We start from the raw sequence: 20,988 nt of genomic DNA on the forward strand, positions 1-20,988 counted from the left end.
ACCGTGGAGCTTTTCTAGACTTGCACTGACTTAAATCACACCTGAACTCAAAAGAGACTGGGAAAAAAGCAAGTGACAGTGAGTTAGATCTCCAAAATTACAACATACCCATCAGTCAGAATGTGAGGTTCTCCAAGAAAATTTGGGATCATTTCTACAGCATGTCACTTTATAGTACAATGAAAGAGATGGGGCGGGGTGGGGGGGGGGGGGATGCAACCATGATTTCAGACATAATACAGAGAGGAATCATTTAAATTGGGCTGGGCACAGATTCACACTCACTGTGTGCCATCTGCATTCCCATTACAAAATATACACAGTGACCATTGCTCACAGGTATGGCATAAAGTGCAGCTAAAATTGTGCCATACCACAGGAGAAAAGTACAGCACAGAGGTGGCTGGGATAAGATGTAAAGAATCCTGAGGAATTGAGAGATTTAGCACAACAGAGATAAGAAAGGACTAAAATAATCATCCAAGCATATGAGATGATCATAATTTTAATCTTCTGTACAAAAGCACTTGAAAAAAAATGAAGCATGCAGATGTCAGTTCTTGGAAAACAAGAGCCTCCCTTTTAAAACTATCAATCTGAAGTGCACACAGAAATTAGATACACAGTGGGGATCAGATATGCACTGAATTTGGTCCTCGCTCCCTGTTGCATATTTGTTAAGAGATTTCTATTTATTACTTTTTAATTCATTGTTGCAAGTGTAATCTCAGTCAATTCAAATCATTAATTAAAAGGGATTAAAATGGTCCTTAGCTCCTGGATCCCACAAACGCCCAGAAGCTCAGGCCCGTTTACAGGAGGTCGTATTTAATTTGCTGCCTGTGTCAGAGCAGAACCTGTCAGGCCTGAAGCGGGCCCCAGAGAGAAGCCAATCAATGTCTGCTTGCTAAAGCCCCCCACACGAATACATTTAAGCAACGTGGATGCTTCCTGTCAAAAAAAGAAATGGTCTCTTGGTATCTCTGATAGAAATTGGCCATAAATTAAGAGAAGCACATTTGTTTTGGAAGAAAGCCAGGACCAGAATTAATAGGCCATCTGAGCCTCTTGAGTGTTGAATCCCATTTGTTAGCAATTCCTTATGAAAAGCTTCCCCTCCCCTACACTAGTTCTGACCAAACTCCATACACTGTCTCCTGTAACTAGTTAAATTTTAACCAGCTGGGAAAATATCAAAGAACACTGTCTTTTGTCAAACACAATTTTAGAAACTTGCTTCTATTTGTACTACAATTACCCATTTCCCCTCTTTTTCCTTGAAAACACACTCTTCCTTATGACTCATCATCTCTCCGTGCTTCGATGTAGCAGGAACTGTAGCGGTGCATTTCAAGGGGGGACACCCCAGTGGGGCCCCCCTTGGCTGTGAGTTCGCTGGTAGCAGCAGGCAGGCAAGGAGACTCCACACGGCTTCTGAGGGTGCTCATTAGAGGAGGGTTTATTGGGGGTCCTACCCCCAGGAAGCAGCATCCTACCCCTGGGAGGCAGCATGGTTTCTGAGGGAGAGGGGTGGGAAAGGGGAGTGAGGGGGCAAAGGGAAGGGGGAGAGAGGGGCTGAGAGAGCACTGGCCAGGGAGAGCCGGCTAAGAGCGAGCGAACCCTCCCCCTGGCACACTTAACAGGGAGATTCAAAGTGGGCACGGAACAGATTGGGTCAATGGGATTACAGACACATGATACTGCAGGGGAGGATCACAGGCTTGGAATAAACCATACATTTTCGAGGGGTGAGACAGAGCATACCATTTAACTAAAATATAACACTAAAAATTCACCCTTTTTTGTTAGAAAAAAGATGAAGAGAATTATGACCATTAACAATATAAAAATGAAGCAGTAATTACGCAGTTTTACAGCATAAAATAAGTACAATTGCAGTGAGGATACATTTAATACACTATAAACAGTCCATTTGACTTCTTGTTTGTCTTTGGTGGGAGGTATTGTAAAGTTCTGAAAGGGTGTTAACACAGTACAAAGATAAAATGAGTATTTAATTGTAATAAACGGCTTATGTGGGTCCATATTGCAGATTTTTAAACGAATTTAAAGCATGGGCGAGTGCTTAAAGGGCTTCAGCCTTTGGCACTAAGCTCATATGAGAGTTTTGGGATTGGCCTTTTCAGCGTGACTGGCCCAATGGTGTCTTACCTTTTCCAACTGGCTTTTCGGACCACCACAGCCCCCAGTTTTAGGCTATGGCATCGACTTCTGTTCCCGCTCTCAGAGATAGGAAAACACCTGGAGTCCCCTGGACTCCACACAGGTTTGTGGCCTCAGATCCTCACCCTTGGATCTGAGCTTTACCACTGCTTTCACCTTCCAACTGGTTTAACCCAGAAGACCCCCGGTTTTAGGTCATTCCCCCCTCCCTCCTTTTTCCTCCTGCCCGGATATCCGGGGCCCATGGGAAGATGGAGTCAGGGTGCGGGGGACGACTCCTGCTCCCTCCTCCCTCCTCTTCCCTCCCGCCCAGATCTCTGGGGCCCATGGGAATGTGGAGGTAGGGGTTATTCACCACAAAAATCGCAAAATACTTTCCCAGACACCATTTTAGGTTATCAGTCACCCTCAGAACCTACTGAGGACAGCATAAACCCAAAAGCGATTCTGGTCCAGCAGTCTAATACTATCTGAACACTCGCTATTCAAGAAACAATTGAAAACTGCTTCGCGTTGGATCTACCCTTGTGACCTGACAGGCCCCTGCTTTCTGAAACTGAAAACAGGACAGACAATCTGCAATATGAACACACACTTAAACTAGAAAAGCATAATTATAAAAACTACTTCATGGGGATGGGAGGGAAATAGAGAGAATTCAGGTATGGGATAAGAATGATAAAAAGGTTAGAAGGTTTTAGGATAAAAGTTCTAGCTGATGAGCTCTTTTCAGCTAGAACAAGTGGATAGGGATTGGGAACTTGGGAGGTTACGGGGAGCCAGGGACTCTGCAAAAGAAAAATCTTTTCAGGGTACCCTGTGCCTTCGAGCAGTTTGCTCCCAGTGAACTACCCAAAATAAGGAAAAAAGGGGTATGGATTGTAGAGAAGGATATAATCCTGCTCTTAGAATAACAGGAAAAGGAGATAATGAAGTACAATTTACCATTCAACTAAATATACAAGGCTGTTAAAACTGGTATTACAAAATTATTTTAGCTTTGGGTTTTGGTTTCTCAGCTTCTTCCCCATTTCCAGCTCCCACCCTGTGGGATTTGGAAGGCAGAAGGTAGGAATTAGGAGCTGAAGGGGGAGTTGGTTCATGAGAGACAGGGAAGGGGCGGAGCACGGGGGAGAAAAAGCAGGAAATAAGGGATTTAGAGAAGGAGAAAGCAGAAGATGTTGCCATGCCATGTGGCTGGAGCCATCTTGGCTGACACGTGGTCGTGGCTAAGTTGGATAATCCTGGGGTTTTGTCTAGGGGAAGGCGGGTTAGGGATAAAGTTAGGGAGAAGGGGCAGCAAGGGAGGGAGAGAGTAAGACTAAGGAAGGAAGTCACAGAACTGAGGAAAGCAGGTTTTGGGGGTGCGGTGCCCAGGTCATCTGGTGGCTCACTCATGGAAACTGGTGGGCTTTTGCTGCTGCTGTGGTCTAGGGCATCAGCTGCTTGGGCTCAAAAGTTCATTACTGACAGCTAGGCTGCTCAATCCTTGAGTGAAGCTGTCTGTCCTGGAAGCAGGGAATGACGTGCCAGTGGAACCCTCAGCCTCAGTATTCAATCACACAGAAAAAGAAACCAAACAAACACCAAGCCAAATCTAACAGCTCATCTCTGTTCTCTTCAGTCACTTGCTTTCCTTCGGAGTTTTGCTCTACTTACCCTTTTCAGACTGTAATATTTACTGGGGTCTGCCTTTTTCATTCTACTCATACCATCCCCAGAACAATAAGACATTAATTCAGGTTGATGTTTTGTGCGCTCAGGCTATGCAAATCAATAATTTGATAATAATATTTATAAGCATATAAATGCATCTGTGATTAGTTTTAGAATCATCAGCTAGCTCTAAGGATCTCACTTGGTGATAGCAAATAGTTAGATCAGTGAATGGGTTTTTAATAATTTTTTTCAGAACATGTTGATTTTGGCTACAGGGATGGTTAAACCTGACCTTTATTGGCTTCTCTCCTGCAGAGAAGTAGGCAGTTTTACAGCTATTTCTCTCTCTCAGACATATCCACCCCATGAACTTGCAGGACAGAGGACATAATTTGTGTAATTTAATTTTTAAATGTGACTGGGAAGAATTTTCCAGTTACTCTAACCAGAACCAGCCAAGTGATTACTTGGCTACTTCCTAACTTCTCATTTGTTCTCATTATTTGCAAAGGCTCTTTTTTAATTGATTATGTTTTGGAGAAGAAATAGCAGAATTTTAACAAATGTCCCTGCCAGTCATAATTCTAATTGCAGTATCATTTCATCATTTAATAAGTCTTGGCAAAAATACTCCACACATTAGAGCACAAAGAAGAATCTTGTAAACAACTAACCTGCCAGGCATCAGCTCTAATTCTTTTTCACTAGATTTGCATTGTCTGATTTCATTATCAGTCAGAAGATATCCATTTCCAAACCAGTCCACCATAATAATGCTCTTTTTCTCTGAAGCCAATCTTAGTACTTTACCATCTCTGATCTGCTCACATATTTGTTACAAAAAGAAAAACACACAATAATTTACTAAACACTTAAGAAGAAAGAAAAAAATTTATATATTGTCTGTCATTATTGTTTTTTAAGCTATTTCAAGACTTTAACTGCCACTGTAAAACAAGGCAGTAGACACAATCACTTGGAAACTTTGAATAAACTTGTACATTTCAAAGCGCATTTTGCTAGTAGACACTGAACATCATGAAGACAACTGTCCCACACACCTTTAGCTAATGGAACAGAGTAACATCTTCATTATATGACCAAATATTTATGAAGTCCTGAATATTGCCATAACTGCCTGACCTCATTTTATACTACATAAGGCACAAACAAACCCAAGCCTTCTTCAAATCTATTCTTCAGGCCACTGAAACCTCTTCAAAGAAGCAGTGACTTATCTTGCTCTGAGGAGGGAGGATGAGGTCTGAGATTTTTTTAAACATCAGGTTAACACAGGATAGGCAACAAAAGTGTAGAAGTAGGAGTTGAATCCTGTGCAGCAGCAGGAATCCCAACAAGGTTTGAAGCAGCTCAGCCAATTACCTGTTCTCACTCTCACTCATCAGAAAGGAGGAAAGGAAAAATGCACTCAGTCCAGCTGCACTATTGGAAGACAGGTGCAAAGAGGAGTTCTTAGAGATAAAAGGAGACAGAGGTTCACTGTAGCATAGAAGTGATTTAATCAGAATTATATCCCAGAGCCCAACTAAAGACAAATAAAAGAACCTACAGCATAAAGCAAACCATGAAGGTTTCATGAATGCTATCGCAATTTAAGGCCACAGAACAAAAGAGAAGGAAGGATTTCCCTGGTTACAAGCTATGAGAAAGCTAGAAGGGAGATCAGCTTTTAGGTCTCCCAAATGCTGCTTCTCCTGCATGTTTGTCTCCATTGCAATGCCTGGTGGTTCCTCTCATCTTTGCAGCTCAGTGAAACAAATGTTCACAGACCATAAACACGTGCAATTTCTCTGAAACACCTCGTTCTGGCCAACTGCCTTGATTTGCTTCTGTGAGCCCCATGCCAGGACACAAGAAATCCTCTATTCTATCTGTTAAATGTCCACTCACAATCCCAGATTCTGCCCCATAGGCACCATGTCCCAGCCTGACACCTTTCTAGAGGCTGCAAAATACTGTATGTTTGGACAGTTTGTCAGGTTTCTCTCACCTTATGGTCTCAAGCTAATTATTTTCAAAGGCCTATTTTTGAGTTTGCTGTTGTTCCCCTCCTTTTTGCCTCCCCCAAGAGAATTCAAGGGGATTAATTGATTTGGGAAGCTGTTGATGCCATTAATATGGGTATTATTTCTAGAGTGGCTCTGATGACAACACAGATTAGTGTTACAGGAATAAATAGGAGCCAAGCAACATTGTTTTAGAGTCATCAAAAGTACCAAAATGGCTTAGAATTCCCATTCCCAGCCCTCCCTTCCGAATATTTACTACATGCTTCCACATTAAAGATAAAGCAGAAGGTATGCCAGAAAAAAAAGTCACTTTTGTCAGTGGTCAAAAGTGTTACAGAAAGTAAAGATATTTCATGACACAATAAAGCAGAAACTCCAGCCTGCCTTCATGTAGCCATAATCCTCTGGAAGGGAAGTTTCACACAACACACACAGAGCAAGTTACTGAGACACAGTATTTAAAGTATTTTGATTTTAAGCCACCTATTTTTTTTTTTTTGAGCCAAATACAAAGCAAGTCTGAAAACTAATAAGAGGCTAAGCTGGTAAATGGACTGAAGAATATTTCTGAAGCCTATAAGGACTCCCTAGATTTTAGTTTTGTGTCTGTTACAGGTACAAAGGGTAGATATATCTTTTCAGAAGTAGAATTCAGGTAGATACAGAACAGTCTCCACTTCCTTAGCCATATCAAAGGCATCCCCAGAAAAGGTTTTTTAGCTTTTTGTACTTTCCATTTCAACAAAGCTGAAACATTAGAGCCTTCAGTTGGATCCCATCTTTCTGACAATTTATGCTGTGCTGAGGACAAAGCAGAAGAGCCCCTTGAGCAACTGAATTTTTGCATACATGCTTTAGAATCTGTAAATCTTGCTTTCAGACAGATTCTTCTTAAACCATAAGTGCAGACAAAACTTTAGAACTTGTATTACCATCACTGAAGGACACAATGTGATAGCAAACATCCCAGCTGTAGCTGTGAAGGACCTTCACAACACAGGAAAGACAGAAAATTAATTTAATCTTCCTGCAATAAGCAGCACAACACTTCCACTGTCTGCAGACAAGTAGTTCTGGAAACTGGAAGTCAAACAATGTTCTCAAATATTTGTATTCTGCTCATTTATGTCATGTACCAAACAAGTTTCTCCTAAAGGTCATAAAGACTCTTCATTATGTGATGAAGACTGCGTGGCAGACTGGTCTTGGGCTATGGCAGGACACTAGCAATGCTTGTTTTCATTAAATATCTAACTTAATATTTTGAGACCACTGTGCCTCTAACCTCTTAATTCAAAATTCTTTGGTAGAACATGAAGTGTGAGAGAACAGGTGTGTAGAGAAAACTGTAGCTACATAGAGTCAAAACACACAGGGATTGCTTCCTTTGGAAAAAGGGAATGGCAGTGTGGCTGCCACCCATGTCCTGCTAAATGACTTTCTGAACCTCCTAGCTTTACATCTTCAAAAGGTGTCACACACACACACACACACCTTGGCATCTTTCTGATGATTGGACTTTAACACCTTGACTTCAGCAGAATTTCTGTCAGCCCCAGCAAACCAGGGAGAGCATTGTCAGCTGCATAGGAGAGGGGGACTCTTCAGAGGAAGAGCCTGCTGTTCTAAATGACTCAGAGAAAGCAATTATCACATGAAGGCCAACTCAAGCAGAAGTCTTCTCAAATTTCCTTTGAGCATCTCTCTCAAGCAACTACACTTTATGCTGTCCAGTGCTAAAAGAACCCCACCAAATTATACAAACAGAATTACCTTTCATTTGACTGTCATTTAAGAAGGTCTTGTACCATGTGGCACTTACAGCCACTTCAAGGTGTTTTATACTCCCAGAACAGTTAAACAGATTTTTATGCACATATGAAGTGTGAACTCTTCATTGGTATGGGAGTGTGGTCCATTCTGAGTGAAAACCCAACATTTTTGGGGGCACTTTCACCACTAGAGTCAGACTAAGGTCCCAATTCAGCAAGACATTTGGAAAACACAGAAATTCCATTCTGTCACTGTTCAGCAAATACTTAAGCTAGTTCTTTCCAGAGTGCCCGAACTGCAAATGTGTCCTGTTCAGGTGCCAAAACATGCTAGCTTCCCCACATTATCACCTAAGATGCTGTTCAGGTTCACTGGGAAACTAAAATAGTTGCAATGAACACCTAAAAAGCATTTTTTCTTCTCATTAGCTTCCTTTCCCCCCTGATTCTCCTTATATTTCTTTGTTTCTTTCTCCTTCATGCTGTAGCAAACTTTGGCAGTGCTGCAGAATGCTGTTGAGACACATGCTTACTGTGTGAAATTCCAACAGCTATTTTTAGTCAATACCTGGCATGAACTGCCACCTCTTTGAAGACTAAGGGAGTTTGCTTATCAGGCTCTCTTGAAAAGTTTAATGCTTCCTTATGACTCACCAAAAGGCTTGCAAGTTTTACAAAACCAACATCACATTACTGACAAACTCCAGCAGCCCTTTGAGCATTCCCAACAGTAGGGTGACTTTTCCTTTGAGAACACAAAAACTATAACAAAACGTATTTTTATTCCATCTCTAAAAACAAGACCAACACTGTATATGTAAAATCCTTGCTCATTTACTCTGTCACAGTTTTCTTCTCTGCTGGTCAAGTGTAGCCTTATGACAAAAGGCAATTATATAGCCTTCCCAACATAGTATTTTCCAAGGTCTCTCAATGTTGACTTGTCACAGTCCTCAGTCTGCATTGAATAACAGCTGTCACTGACAGCCTCTGTCCCCTGTGAGAAGATATCCATTAACACCCAAACTGAAGACCTGACATATATTTCTTAGAATCATTCAGAGTGGAAAAAACCCTGAAGATCATTAAATTCATCCAAAAAAGCATGATGATCTCTTATGGCAAAGAACTAATTCTACAACATTCCCTCCTTATATTTGAAGGTTTTGAAACCACAATTTCAAAGGCACTCCTGCTACTTCTGAATACAAAGACTCAAAGATTTTTCTTTTTAATTCCATCGTTCATCCAAGTAGATGTTTCAGGAAGTGTTTGACTTAAGCAGTGACTGCATTTTTATGCCTCCAATTCATGTTCAAAAGAGGAAAGAAATGCACCACTGGCAAATAAGATGTGTTAAACCTATTGTTTACCACAAAGTTGAAGGATGGAATGTGGAAACACTGGCAGCTCCTATCTAACGTTTTGTGGTCACTAAACCACCCATTCTAAATACAACTTCAGAAAGGAAAAAAAAAAACTGAGGGACAATTCGAAGGTGGTTTCTAGAGACACAGAAAGAAGTCAGGTTCCATTCACTCATCTAAAAAAAGGTGTCTATATGTTTCCTCCTGGCTTTGAAAAGCTTCTTGATATCCCATTCACTTCTTTGACATCTGACCAAGTCCCCCAGACTACACCCACCACAGGAAGAGGTTTCACTGCTGCGAGTTCGGATCAGGATGGATCAAGATAGTTTTTCTGTTTTGCTTTGTTAAGGTGATAAAACACTGTGTTTTAACAGAGGGAACAGTCAGCAGGAGGATGTGCTTCATCCTCCAGCCACCTCATTTCATGAAGTTTAGTCAGCAGCTGTATCAGAGCCATTTAAATTAAATAGGTCACTAAAGGATCTTCCTTTTACCTTAAAAAAGATGTGGTCAGGACTTTACCTGAGCTGTAAGGTTTGAATTTCATTCGAATTTTAAAGTGGGTTGTATTTTTTTTTCCATCCAAATACAACTAGCACCCATTTTTCAGCACATCAATACAGATATTTGCATAAAGTATTGATTAGAAGTCACTACAGTTGCAAAACATTATTTACACCAATTAATTTCCAATCTGTTTGTACCTTAAGTTTTTTTGCATTCAGCACAGAAGGTTAAAGGAAGAGTGAATCAGTCTTACCTTTTCTCTGGGGACAACTTTTTATACATCCTGTAAATACCAATTTTTCTGTATGAACAGCCTTTTTCTCCTGGTTGTTTCATAATTCTCCATACTATTTCAAACCCTTGGTGACTCATCACCAAACAGGTTCCTTGCAGTCATTATAACTAGTCTGTGGGTTTGTAAATAAGAGAGAGCAGGAAAGTGTTCTGAAGTGCCCCAGCTACCAGATGAAGGGCATGATTTCTGTAGGACTGGGACAAACACAGAGTGCTGAGCAGCTCTGAAAAGTCAGATCTTAATGTTATTGATCTGATTCCCCACCTTGCCTTCTACAGAGAATTCTATGTAATCAATTTTGTGGAGACACCTTGATTCCTGCAACATCATTTATCCTGTTCCCAAGGATGACTGTATTAAGTTCACTCTAAATATTTCAACAACCCAGTCTTACCACATCATTTTTGATGGTGTAAGAAGGCCTCTTACTCTTACTATCCAAGAACAACAAAACAACTGCCATGCCTTGCCATATTTTCATCTGTTCCTTTTCATCTTCCTCTAACAAACCAAGCAATTTGGTTTGCCCCTTAACTTATGAAAAACCTCTAAAAACACAAAAATAAAGGCAAAAAAAATCCCTTTCTCCGACTGGCACACCTAAATTTTACTAAAACTGCCTTTGGCTTGAGACCTTTGAAGGGAAACACAATCTAGGTTATTTGCATATAACCCAGCCATTGCTCTCAGTTGACCATACTGATGAGGATAAGTGGGAAGAGAATTTTGCATTTTCTTTGCACCATTAGGTACAACAATGTTCGCATTAATGTAATAATGTCAGATCCATAAAGTATGTACAATGGAGGAAATTTTATATATATATATATATATATATATACACACATAAACCTATTCCATGCTTAAGGAAAAAAAAAATCACTTTGCACTATATAGATATATCCAGGAGCAGCATGCAAAGAATCTGCATTCACTGGAGACAGATTTTAAGTTACAATAGTACTTCTTATTACATGAAAGTTGGTGCCATGCGGGCATAGACAATGAGTCCACTTTCCCATTCCTTTGCTTAAGATGCCAATAACAAATTATTACATTTTTACAAAAGATTTCTTGGATCCAAATATTTGGCATGCAGTATTTAAAGCAGTGTGATAGTACTCTGTTTTAAGTGAGGATATTGTCTCAAATTAAAACAATATGCTGACTGCTGAATCATTCAGCCCTGGTTGGTGCAGTGCACAGTTTCAAATAGAGACTATGTCCAGGTGTTCAAAGACTTGGCCACTACCAGAATAGAAAATCACTTCAGTGCAATGTGACAGCCACCTCTGAATCCTGTTAAATGCACTCATAGATCAGCTCATGGAGGGTAACATTGCTGTATCAAGACTGCAGAATTCAGAATAAAAAACTTTAGAGTTTTGCTGAGCAATCTATTTCTCCACCAAAAACTAAGTTAGTATTTGTCACCTCCATGCAGCATATCTACAATTTTAGCAAGACTCATTGCTAACCCCTCAAGCCTTTTTCAAATTTAGCCCAGATACTTGGTGTCTGTACAGGTAATTCTCCTCTTTTAACCAGCATAAGAAACTGCAAAGTATAGGAAAAAACACTGAAATGAAAGGCAGCCACTGAAGATTTCCAAGATACACAGATACCTTACCTAAACTCAGACTGAGCACCTCTGATTTCCCACTTATTGGTCAATTAGAGAAAATGCCAACTTGAGTGATATTTCTGGAGCTTAATATAACCTGAGATAATCAGAACATTGCAAAATTAACTCTACTGAGGAGTCGTTTGGACTCTGTGCTTGTGTAACCCGAAGAAGTCATAGGTCAAATACCCTACAAAGTTATGTAATAACAGAAACATGTAAAAGTTCATGCAACAAAGAAAGATTTAGAATATAGACAAATTATCAAGAGAAAACCCTCCTGTCTATATGGTTGATATGACAGGGGAAAGCAGTTTCTATAGGTTTCAAGTTCAAAGAGCTTTTTGGGTTTGTTTTTAAACCCAGAAAGAGATCAACAATGTATTTTGTATAAAATCACAGGGTCCTGTCCTAAGCTTTGGAAAGCTGGCTCCACACCAAGCTAACCAGCATTTCCAAGCAAAATTATCTAGTGTAAACTGTGCATGGTAAAGGCCAGTAAAACACAGGGCAGTCAAACTGCATAATGCTAGATCTCAGAACTTCCTGACAGTTGTAGCTTCTTGTAGTAGACCACAGATATTTAATAGCTAGAAAGGTATAATTTTAGGTTTTGTTATTTTGGGGTTTAAGGTAAAAATCTCTTTGGAGAGCACTGTATTAATAGTTACAGATTTGGAGCAATAGTCTTTGATATTAAAAATATTTTTAAAACACCACACCCAACTTTCCCTCCCTCCTTTTGGAAGGGATTTTGTGTTTCATAGAAACCATCTGGCTACAAGTAATTGAGTGCATAATTCTTTACACTTTCATCCATGCCCTTTCAGCACCACCTCTTTAGAGATGAAAGTCTGGGGATCTGGCTCCAGGCCTAGTCAAAAGGGAAAGGGTAAGTGAATAGAGCTGACAACCACACTGCCTAAGCCTGAGGCTTTATTAACTAATCTATATCTTCTTTTTTATGCTCTTGAAGACCAATGGCAACAGCTGACGAGAATCTCAGAGCCACAGCTCCAATGGCACTGGGAAGAACAGTGAGAACTCAGGCTTGCAAGACATCTCTGGCCTCCCACACATCCCCAGGGGCTGAAAGGTTTGGGCAGGAATCAAACCCATTCACTGAAAAATTTTGTCTTGTTGCACTCCCTTGTTTCTGTGGAAAGAGATTATCTGCATGAGGAGCACCCAAAACATATGACTCATCTTCTCATCACTGGGAATATCTTATTCCCAGTAAATATCTTCTCATCACTGGGAATCATCACCATCCATCAGAGGATTATCAGAGACTGGTTTATGAATGAGTCAGATTGCAGACCTAATATCATTTATGAGTCAGGGCAGACATGGATATTTCATGCAGGTCAGACAAAAAGAGCATACGATTTTCTGTCATGATCATTTATGAGGTCCTGACCTTAATGCAACCTCTCTTCACAGTGCCTGTGAGTTTTTTTTCTTTGGTAATTCCTGTGAATTAGCTTTTTTGCTTAGCTGTCTAGAGTAATTTTATTACATCTAAAAGCCTTTACATGAAGCAACAGAACAGCTTTACTTCTTACCTTAAAAAATCTCTCATTTTTTCCTGCATATTGATACAATTTCATAGTCAGGACAATTTTACATAAACTATTTTCCACTCCACTGAATGTTATGTCGCTCTACATGAATATATTTCTTGGTTGATGCTAAGGCAAAATATTGCTGTAAGTGCTGTATTTTCATAAATGCTATTCTTTGACTTTTTAATAGACTCATTCCATGCATGCTATCAATACCAAGTCTTACTGATGGATCTGTATTAAGCTGCCAGCATAATTTCCTCTGTTGTCCCCAGAGCCTCCACATATGAGTCAAAAGGGAAAAAAGATCACTGGCTCTTCTGTATTTCAAGACAACAAAGTGATCAAGACAGAGAGGAGAATTATTTGAAAAGTCAGTAACACAGAAAGGGATTTTGAGACTTAAAAATGCTAAGTGGGAAACTGGGACTTTTATTTTTCAGTCCATTAAAATAAATAAGAAAAGAAAAACAGCTACTGAAGTAAAATCAACACGGAATAGCCAAATTCAGAGCCATCTGTAGATATATGGGTAAGTTAAATAATTATTAAAGCCAGATCCAGCTGTAAATTTCCAATGGCATATAACATATGAGAAAACCCTATGATTGTAATGCTAATAATGCAGGAGATGAAAGACAGCATGGTTTTTCTAAATTTAGGCTATTTAAAAGTGTCATATGGCTCACATTGGGGGACACATTTTGTTCTCTTCTGCATTAGTTTAAATTTTGAGTAATTGACTCCAGGGTTATATTTCTCTAAAGGAAACTAAAGATCAGTGCTGTACAGACTTGTGTCTGGAAAAGGCCCAAGAATACTAGCAATAGTACTCTTGTTTTATTCTAGCTTTTCATCATGTTGGGAGCAATTAAACAAAATGCTATAAATCCAGATGCAGCAACTTCAATTCTTCATTCACATATATCTAAACCAAATTTTTCCTTGGCTTTTTAGAATTTATAATTACAAATTATGTTCTCTTTGACTTTGTTCATTTTGTAACTGTCTAGTTAGATACTTATGAGCACACCCTCTATGCCTTATCAGTCCCCCTGGCCTTTTTAGAGTTTCTGAAACATCATACAAAGATCTCCCTGCTTTTAAAAAGTCATCCATTAATACAGAGGCTGAACTTCTGAGATGGAAGTTTTGTTACTTTCTGAAGATAAAAAGCCCATAAATCTGCATTTTCAAGTTATGCTGTATTTGTTGTGAGCCACTGCCAAATATGAAACAGCAAATAACACACACTGCCTTTAATCATGTAGCTTAGATTATATAACAAAATAACACAAACTGAAAGTAAGTTCTGTCCAGCTTTCTATTTACTCATGAAAATTGTCACACTTTTAAAAGCAGTCCCAAAGTGCTGTTAACGCAGCCTCATATCAGGAATAAAGACTCTTGGAAAAAGAGTCTGCCCATTTCCTGCTCTATTTTCTTTGAAAGATTATCCCTTCCTGCATAACTCAAGACAAGAAGGTGTAAGGTAGTTCTGCTTGCAGGAGAGCTCTGCAACAAGACTTCATATCCAGAGACAACAAAGGCAAGAGACTTGCATTCTTTATTTGAGTTACTATTAAAGTCAAATCTTACAAAAGGCAGGAGCTAAGTATCAAGGAGTTCAGATCTCCAGCTGCTTTTAGTGCAAGCTACTCAGAGTTTTAAACAGACCAGCTGAACACATGGCCCTCTGTGGGGCTGGAACCTTCACACACAGGGAGGAAATTAGATGAAGTTGCCACAAAGCAGTCCAAATGCACTTGATCACACAAATCCATGAATCTGCAGTCTTGTGCAGTTTATTTTTGCAGTCCATCACTGCAGAAAACACCTGACCTTTTAGGCAAGTCTTTAGCCTCTCTCTTTAAAGACTTAATGCAGGGGGTACAGGAGACAAGTTCCAATAACAACAGCAGTCACAGTGTGAGACATCCCATAAGAACCAATAAGAATCTTATTAAAGCATCTCATTCATATGAAGTTTTGGACACAGTTTATCATCTGAATTTTGAGTTTTAAAATTAAGGCTCCACCTCATAAAAAAAACAAAAACAAAACAAACAAACAAACAAAAAAAACACAAAAAAAAAAAAAAACAAGGAAGGGAAACATATTCACAAGAAGTATCTGCTTCAGTCTTGGAAGACAAACCAGGAAATCCTTGGGAGGGCATGGAGCTAAAATCAATTTGCATAACATTACCTACAATGTTGAGTTATTTATTTCTTAAACAACCTTTGTTTCCTTCACTTGTAGCAGAAATGGCAGTTCAGAGGTGTTTGCTGATGGGGTGTTGTTTGAAAGTTTGCTGGTGGTGTTTTGAGGAACCACTAGGCCACCAAATTGGCCTGAAATGGAGCAGAAGGGGGTCATTTACAATAACTATGCATGCTAATTAGGCAGTCACTGGCATACAGGCAATGTATCATCACCTTGTCTTCACGCACAGAAAACTTTCAGCTTTTAAAGCTTAAGGTCTCCATCACCTTACTTCATGCTATTTAGAGCTGAAATCTTTACCCTCCAAAACCTTTACCCGCCAAAATCTTTACCCTACTCCTCCTGGAGTTGCAGGGACTCTGAACAGTCTCCTTCCCAGTAAGCATACTTATGTCACTATAAAAGAAATTTATCTGGGAACAGTGTGTAAATGTGCAGACTGTGGGGCACAAGTTGTAACTAGACCTTCAGTGTCATTGTCATATTCAGCCAAGTATTGATCCTAAACAACTGTGCTGCCAAGAATCTGATCCTAAAATGGTTGAACGTGTCAAACAACAAGATGGAATCAGAAAGTTTTATTGTCCTTAATTTAAGATAATTAATATTGGAATACAGGTTTTAGTTTTAATATCCACGGTCCAGAAGTGCTATTAATAAACTAGAAAAAAGAAGAGCCTCAAGAATAAGGAAAATTTAGAAGATACTACATGATCACTAATGTACAGCTGAATCTGCACCTGAACAAGAGGTTAAGATGTAAACTGTGAATGCAATGTGTACATAAATGAGTAACAGATTTGGATAAGAAAAGTCTTCAAGGCCAAAAGATATGTCCTAGTGTCAGGAAACCAAAATTTAAAAAGGCCTACAAATACTAGAAATAATCTTATTTGAGAAAAACATTTGTTAATAATATTGCTAATGGCCAGCATCTGTGAGGGGTTTTTTTTCGCATTTTAAGCACCTCTTCTAATAGTTTGCCTGCACAGTAGGATTCTAGATTATTTCCAACCCAATTCTTACATACAAACCTATTTGAATCTTTCTCTTTCCCTATTCATGTGATGCCTGCATCCATTTGCCTTATGTTCTGCAGCCATGTAGCACTCTGATGTTTTCAAGGCTTTTCTTTTCCTTTTCCTTCTCTAGACAGGACTGCTGAAAAAAAATGCTGTAGAGCACATTTTCAGCTTTGGTTTCTCTCTCCAAAACATTTTCCTCTTGGTTGTTTTTAACACATTTAACACATCTACACAGGTAAACACATTTACTTGAAATTCTATTTTGCATTGAGTAGTCTGGTCACTGAGACTCTTTCCTCTTTCTCCCTCATTTCACTGTTTTATAGTTCTTCAACAATAGTACCTTAAGCAAAATAGAGATTTTTTTTTTGAGTAATTGTTGGCATGTATTTTAACTTGCTACTGTACCACAATATAAAATACAAATGGAATGTTTGTACAGAATAAGACAGAGCTTTATTTTCAAATATTGGCTTTCATTTTTTTTGCACATGCAATTTTTTGCTTGCACAAGTCTATCATATACAGATGGCTAAATATATGACTGTACCTCAGTATAATTTATGGTGGCATATTAGAGGCTAGGCTGAAATTGTACTCCTGAAGGTCTAACCTAAGCCTCAAAAAACCCAGGATATTTAGAATTAGTGCACCTATTTCAACATAACAAACAATATGCAATACTATCTGAATTCTTACTTCTCAAGCCTTACAAGGTGAGTACTCAATCAGAGAAAATCAGGATATATGCTTGCAAGTTGTCTCCTTCATACACAGTGCACATATGCAAATTCAGAAATGCAAAGAAACTCTATTGTTCATTTGTCTTTTCATCCAGATTGTTTCCTGGTAATTTTATTTGATTCCTCTTAATTTTTGCACGGGGGAGAGAGAGAGGGAGAGATGGGAAAGACTCATAAAGAAGATCTTTATAATCCAATCATTGTTATTATGTTCTGTCACTCTCTCCCCTTTTAATTATTAACAAAAATAATAGGGTCAAATGCTACATCTTTTAATTGAGTAAGCACAAAATACCTCCAAGCCTTTCCTAGGCATAAGAAACAGCTGCATGAAAAGACAATCTATGGGGGGCAAAAGGCTGCTCCTAGGGCCCAGGTTTGGTTCTTGGCATTTTTAAAATTAAAAAAATACATTTTAAATATTATGGATACATTCAAATAACTCCCCTTGTCACATCTGTCCTAAGCAGCATTACCTACAATATTTATCTGCTTTGTGAGGGTGTCTGCAATGTAAGTAATTGTAGAGCAAGCTGGAAACATGACCTCCATCAATCTACAGTACATGCAAATGCTTAATTTAATTTTTCCATCAATTTCCAAATGAATGAGGCTCATTGTATTGAAAAATAAAAACAGTTTGGCCTTTGACTTTGCTGGAGATTACTCTTTCCACATTAATGTCTTCAACAATGGAGTTTCAGGCTTTGCAAGAATTAGATGAAAAATGTTCACATGGCACCTGTTTGATCTTTACACTTTTCCACTCACACTTTAGGCCAACAGTGCAGAGATGGATTTAAAGTAAGCACACATTCCAACATCAGCACAGCATACCTCAAGGAGAACCGAAGGCATTGGTGGTAAAAACTTATTGACACGCATTGTCAAACAAAAAGAGACTGTACACAAAGATCAGAACCTCGCTCGCAGTGTGCACAGCCTACATAGTACATCGGTAGCCTCATCTCCTGTGCTAGCAAGTTTTTCATATTTAGCGTTCCTGAGAAGAACCATTTAATTAAGCACAGAGATTGAGAGAGGCTGCTTACTACAATCTGCATCTCATTCTGTCTTGCATCCGTTGTCAATGAACATAAATTGCAGAGCTATTAAAGACAGAACTCAGTCAAAGTTTCACACTGCTTAAGTAAAGCAAAAGAGAATTTAACTACACACATATTGGCATTGCAATCAGCCAGGAAGTATGACTGCAGTGTACAGTCATATGTGCCAGGCTTAATCAAATTAATTTAATCAACAGAAGGGAAGACATAGCAGAACAGGTTCAATGCAGGCTGAGGGTGAGTAGTGAGCCCACAGAGTTATCCCTACCTCCCCAACACTGCTTGTCAGAGAGATGGCTACAACACCTCAGTCCCTAGGGAGGTTCTGTGCCCTACACAGAGTTGGAAGAGTCAGGCAGAAGAGGCTAATTGATATCAGCTGGCAAGATGTGTTTGCTGGCCAGGTTGGGAAGCCCATGTCCCACACTCATCTGCTAACATATGCCTTCCATCAGAGCAAACAGGAGGTGATGCAAGAGTCAGGTGCTTGGCTCAGTGCTAGAGCTTCTCACACTGGGAGACAGGTGACAGATTTAATTCCTTTGTGTTCATCAGCTTGTGCAAAGCATGTCATTACATCCAATTTTTACTCCATGCAGACAAAATGCACCGCATTTACTCAATACAGGAGAAAAAAGCCCTCATGCTAAAGGACTGATAAATGGAATGGATGCATATCTGACAGAGCCAGCATCTGGAGGCATTGCTATTTTAATATCTACTTTCATATGAAGTGTTTTATTTTAAAAATGTAATTCTTCCTCGCCTCCATAAAAAAAGCAACATAATGTAGCAAAGCATTTTTACAGCATTTTTACAGCCTTACTCTTAATCATGCATTTCAGAATAGTAAATGACATTCAGGAATGGCCCCAGTGATGGTCAGCAGCAGATGGGAGGGTAACAGATTCTACCCACAATGTCACATCAGAAAGTGGGAAAGTGAATACATATGAAAAGCTAAAAGGTAGCCCTGATGGCAATGATGGAAGACTCTGGATGATATGTGGTGAAAGGAACATTATGGGCCACAAATCTCTGGAAGTTTTAGTTCCAAATTTAAACTCAAAGTTTCTCCAAGAATTTAGAGAGCCTAACTTAAATCTTTCCTCTCATGAGAAGTAAAGCGAATTCAAACAGAAGGAAAGAATGTTATGTCAGCTTTCCCAAATGAACACATCTTGCTTGGTCCTAGAAGTTTGGCAGGCAAAACTTCAGGTATAATCAATTTATGCATCTTTGGCTTTTACTCATTATCAGACTATTATTCTCTGTGGGAGGCGGCCCAGGGGAAGATCCAACAGGGATGCCCTGGGATACTACAATAGTGTAAGGGAAAACATTGCCCTAGGGTTCCCACCTTCCCCCATGTCTATCATTAGTTGTACCTTCCCCTGTTAATGTCTATCATCCTGTTGTACCATCCCCAGTTCCAGAGAGTTCCCCGTTCTATGTACTGTTATTGGTTCTCTGGTTGAAGCCACACCTCTCCCCCTCTCCCATTGCTTTTTCCCCTGATCACCCCATCCTACCCCATTGGTCCTTCTGTACCTTAACCCGGCCTTTCCTCCCCTGGTTATAATCCCCAACCCCTCCTCTGGAGAGTGCTCTCAGAGTCAATTCCCCTCTTGTGAGGTTGTCTTCCTGTGCCTTCCCTGCTTTCTCCTTCCCTTGCTGTACCTGCAATAAACCCACGAGAACAGCAGCACTCCGAGTGTCTTCCCATCACTTGGTGGGCTGGATCTTATGCTATCTGGGCTCCTGTGGACCGGCCAACAGTGGGCTTCCTTGCAGGACCAAGGTCCAGGGGCGCATTACAATTCTCCTTCATTGCCCTCAATATCTTTGTTTTATTGTCAGAATCCCCTAGAGAAAGCACCAAACTGAGGACAATGCCTATGGGCCACATCTTCCTAGCCTTTCCAGGACATATTAGGCAGCTGCCCAGCAAGTTGTGATGACAGAGAACAAATATAAAAGGTACTCCACTCAAAGCTTTTCCATCAAAATTATTTCTTTAAGGGCATAAGTAGAGCTAAGAATTGTATCAGATTTCATCAAAAAAACAGAGGCATTTTCCAATATTTTTAAGGAATAACAACAAAAAACTATGTGAGAACATTAATTTCCCTTTTTTTTTTTTTTTTAACAAAACATTGTATTATTTCCCTGCCTAGCTCCAAGCAAAATCATCCCATTCTAGATATTCTCCAGTTAGGCTGCATACCTTCACCCATTTTTGCTACTCAGACTTTCCTCCATGATCTCTCACTGTCCTCAATAAAATTTAATTTTCTGATTGGTAGTACAAACCTACCCAGCACCAAGGCAGGATTAGCATGGTTTTCACAAGTAACACATTTATACTGGGAAATGTATTATTTGAAACTCAAACGGCCAGGACAAAAAGCAAAATGCAATTTAATCAATTTAGGCCCCTCAAAGACAAAAGCTTAAAAATCCTTTTAACAATCCCTCTCTGCCTTTCTGGGCTGCAGTTGTTCTAGACTCTATAAAGATGTCCAAGTGAGCCTTCCTGAACTTGCTGGCTGTGAGCTGGCTGCTTTGTTCTAATCATGGTTAGCTGGTTTTTCTGACAGTGCTGTTCTCACTGCTTCCACCAAGAACTTTTCAGATCTGTTACCAACATTATAGGCTAATCACTCATGTCAGGGTGGCCAGCAAGAAACCTGAGAGGCCTTGCAATATGAAGGTGATTGATCTCTAATTTTCACTACACTGCAAGCAGGGGGAGGGGTGGGGGAGGGGGGGGCGGGGAGACCATTAAGATATTACCATTCCTTAATAAAAATTACTGCATATTGTCTCAAGAAACTTGTTTTCAAGATACACCTGAATTTATGGGTGTAGAGTGATAAAAACTACTTTATCATTCGGGCTCTTTTCTCTCTTCTGGGAAT

General features: G+C 39.6%; 1 long non-coding RNA gene across 1 annotated transcript in view; it reads right to left on the reverse strand.

The window, feature by feature from the left end:
• Nucleotides 1-489: 489 nt before the first annotated feature.
• Nucleotides 490-20,988, reverse strand: part of LOC137476675 (uncharacterized) — a 47,489-nt gene continuing 26,990 nt past the window's right edge. Inside the window, exon 2 of the long non-coding RNA XR_011000521.1 lies at nt 490-951. This is a non-coding gene — a long non-coding RNA (uncharacterized lncRNA). The remainder of the gene's footprint in view (nt 952-20,988) is intronic.

The sequence above is a fragment of the Anomalospiza imberbis genome, chromosome 6, assembly GCF_031753505.1.
Source record: "Anomalospiza imberbis isolate Cuckoo-Finch-1a 21T00152 chromosome 6, ASM3175350v1, whole genome shotgun sequence".
NCBI classification, from domain to species: Eukaryota; Metazoa; Chordata; class Aves; order Passeriformes; family Viduidae; genus Anomalospiza; species Anomalospiza imberbis.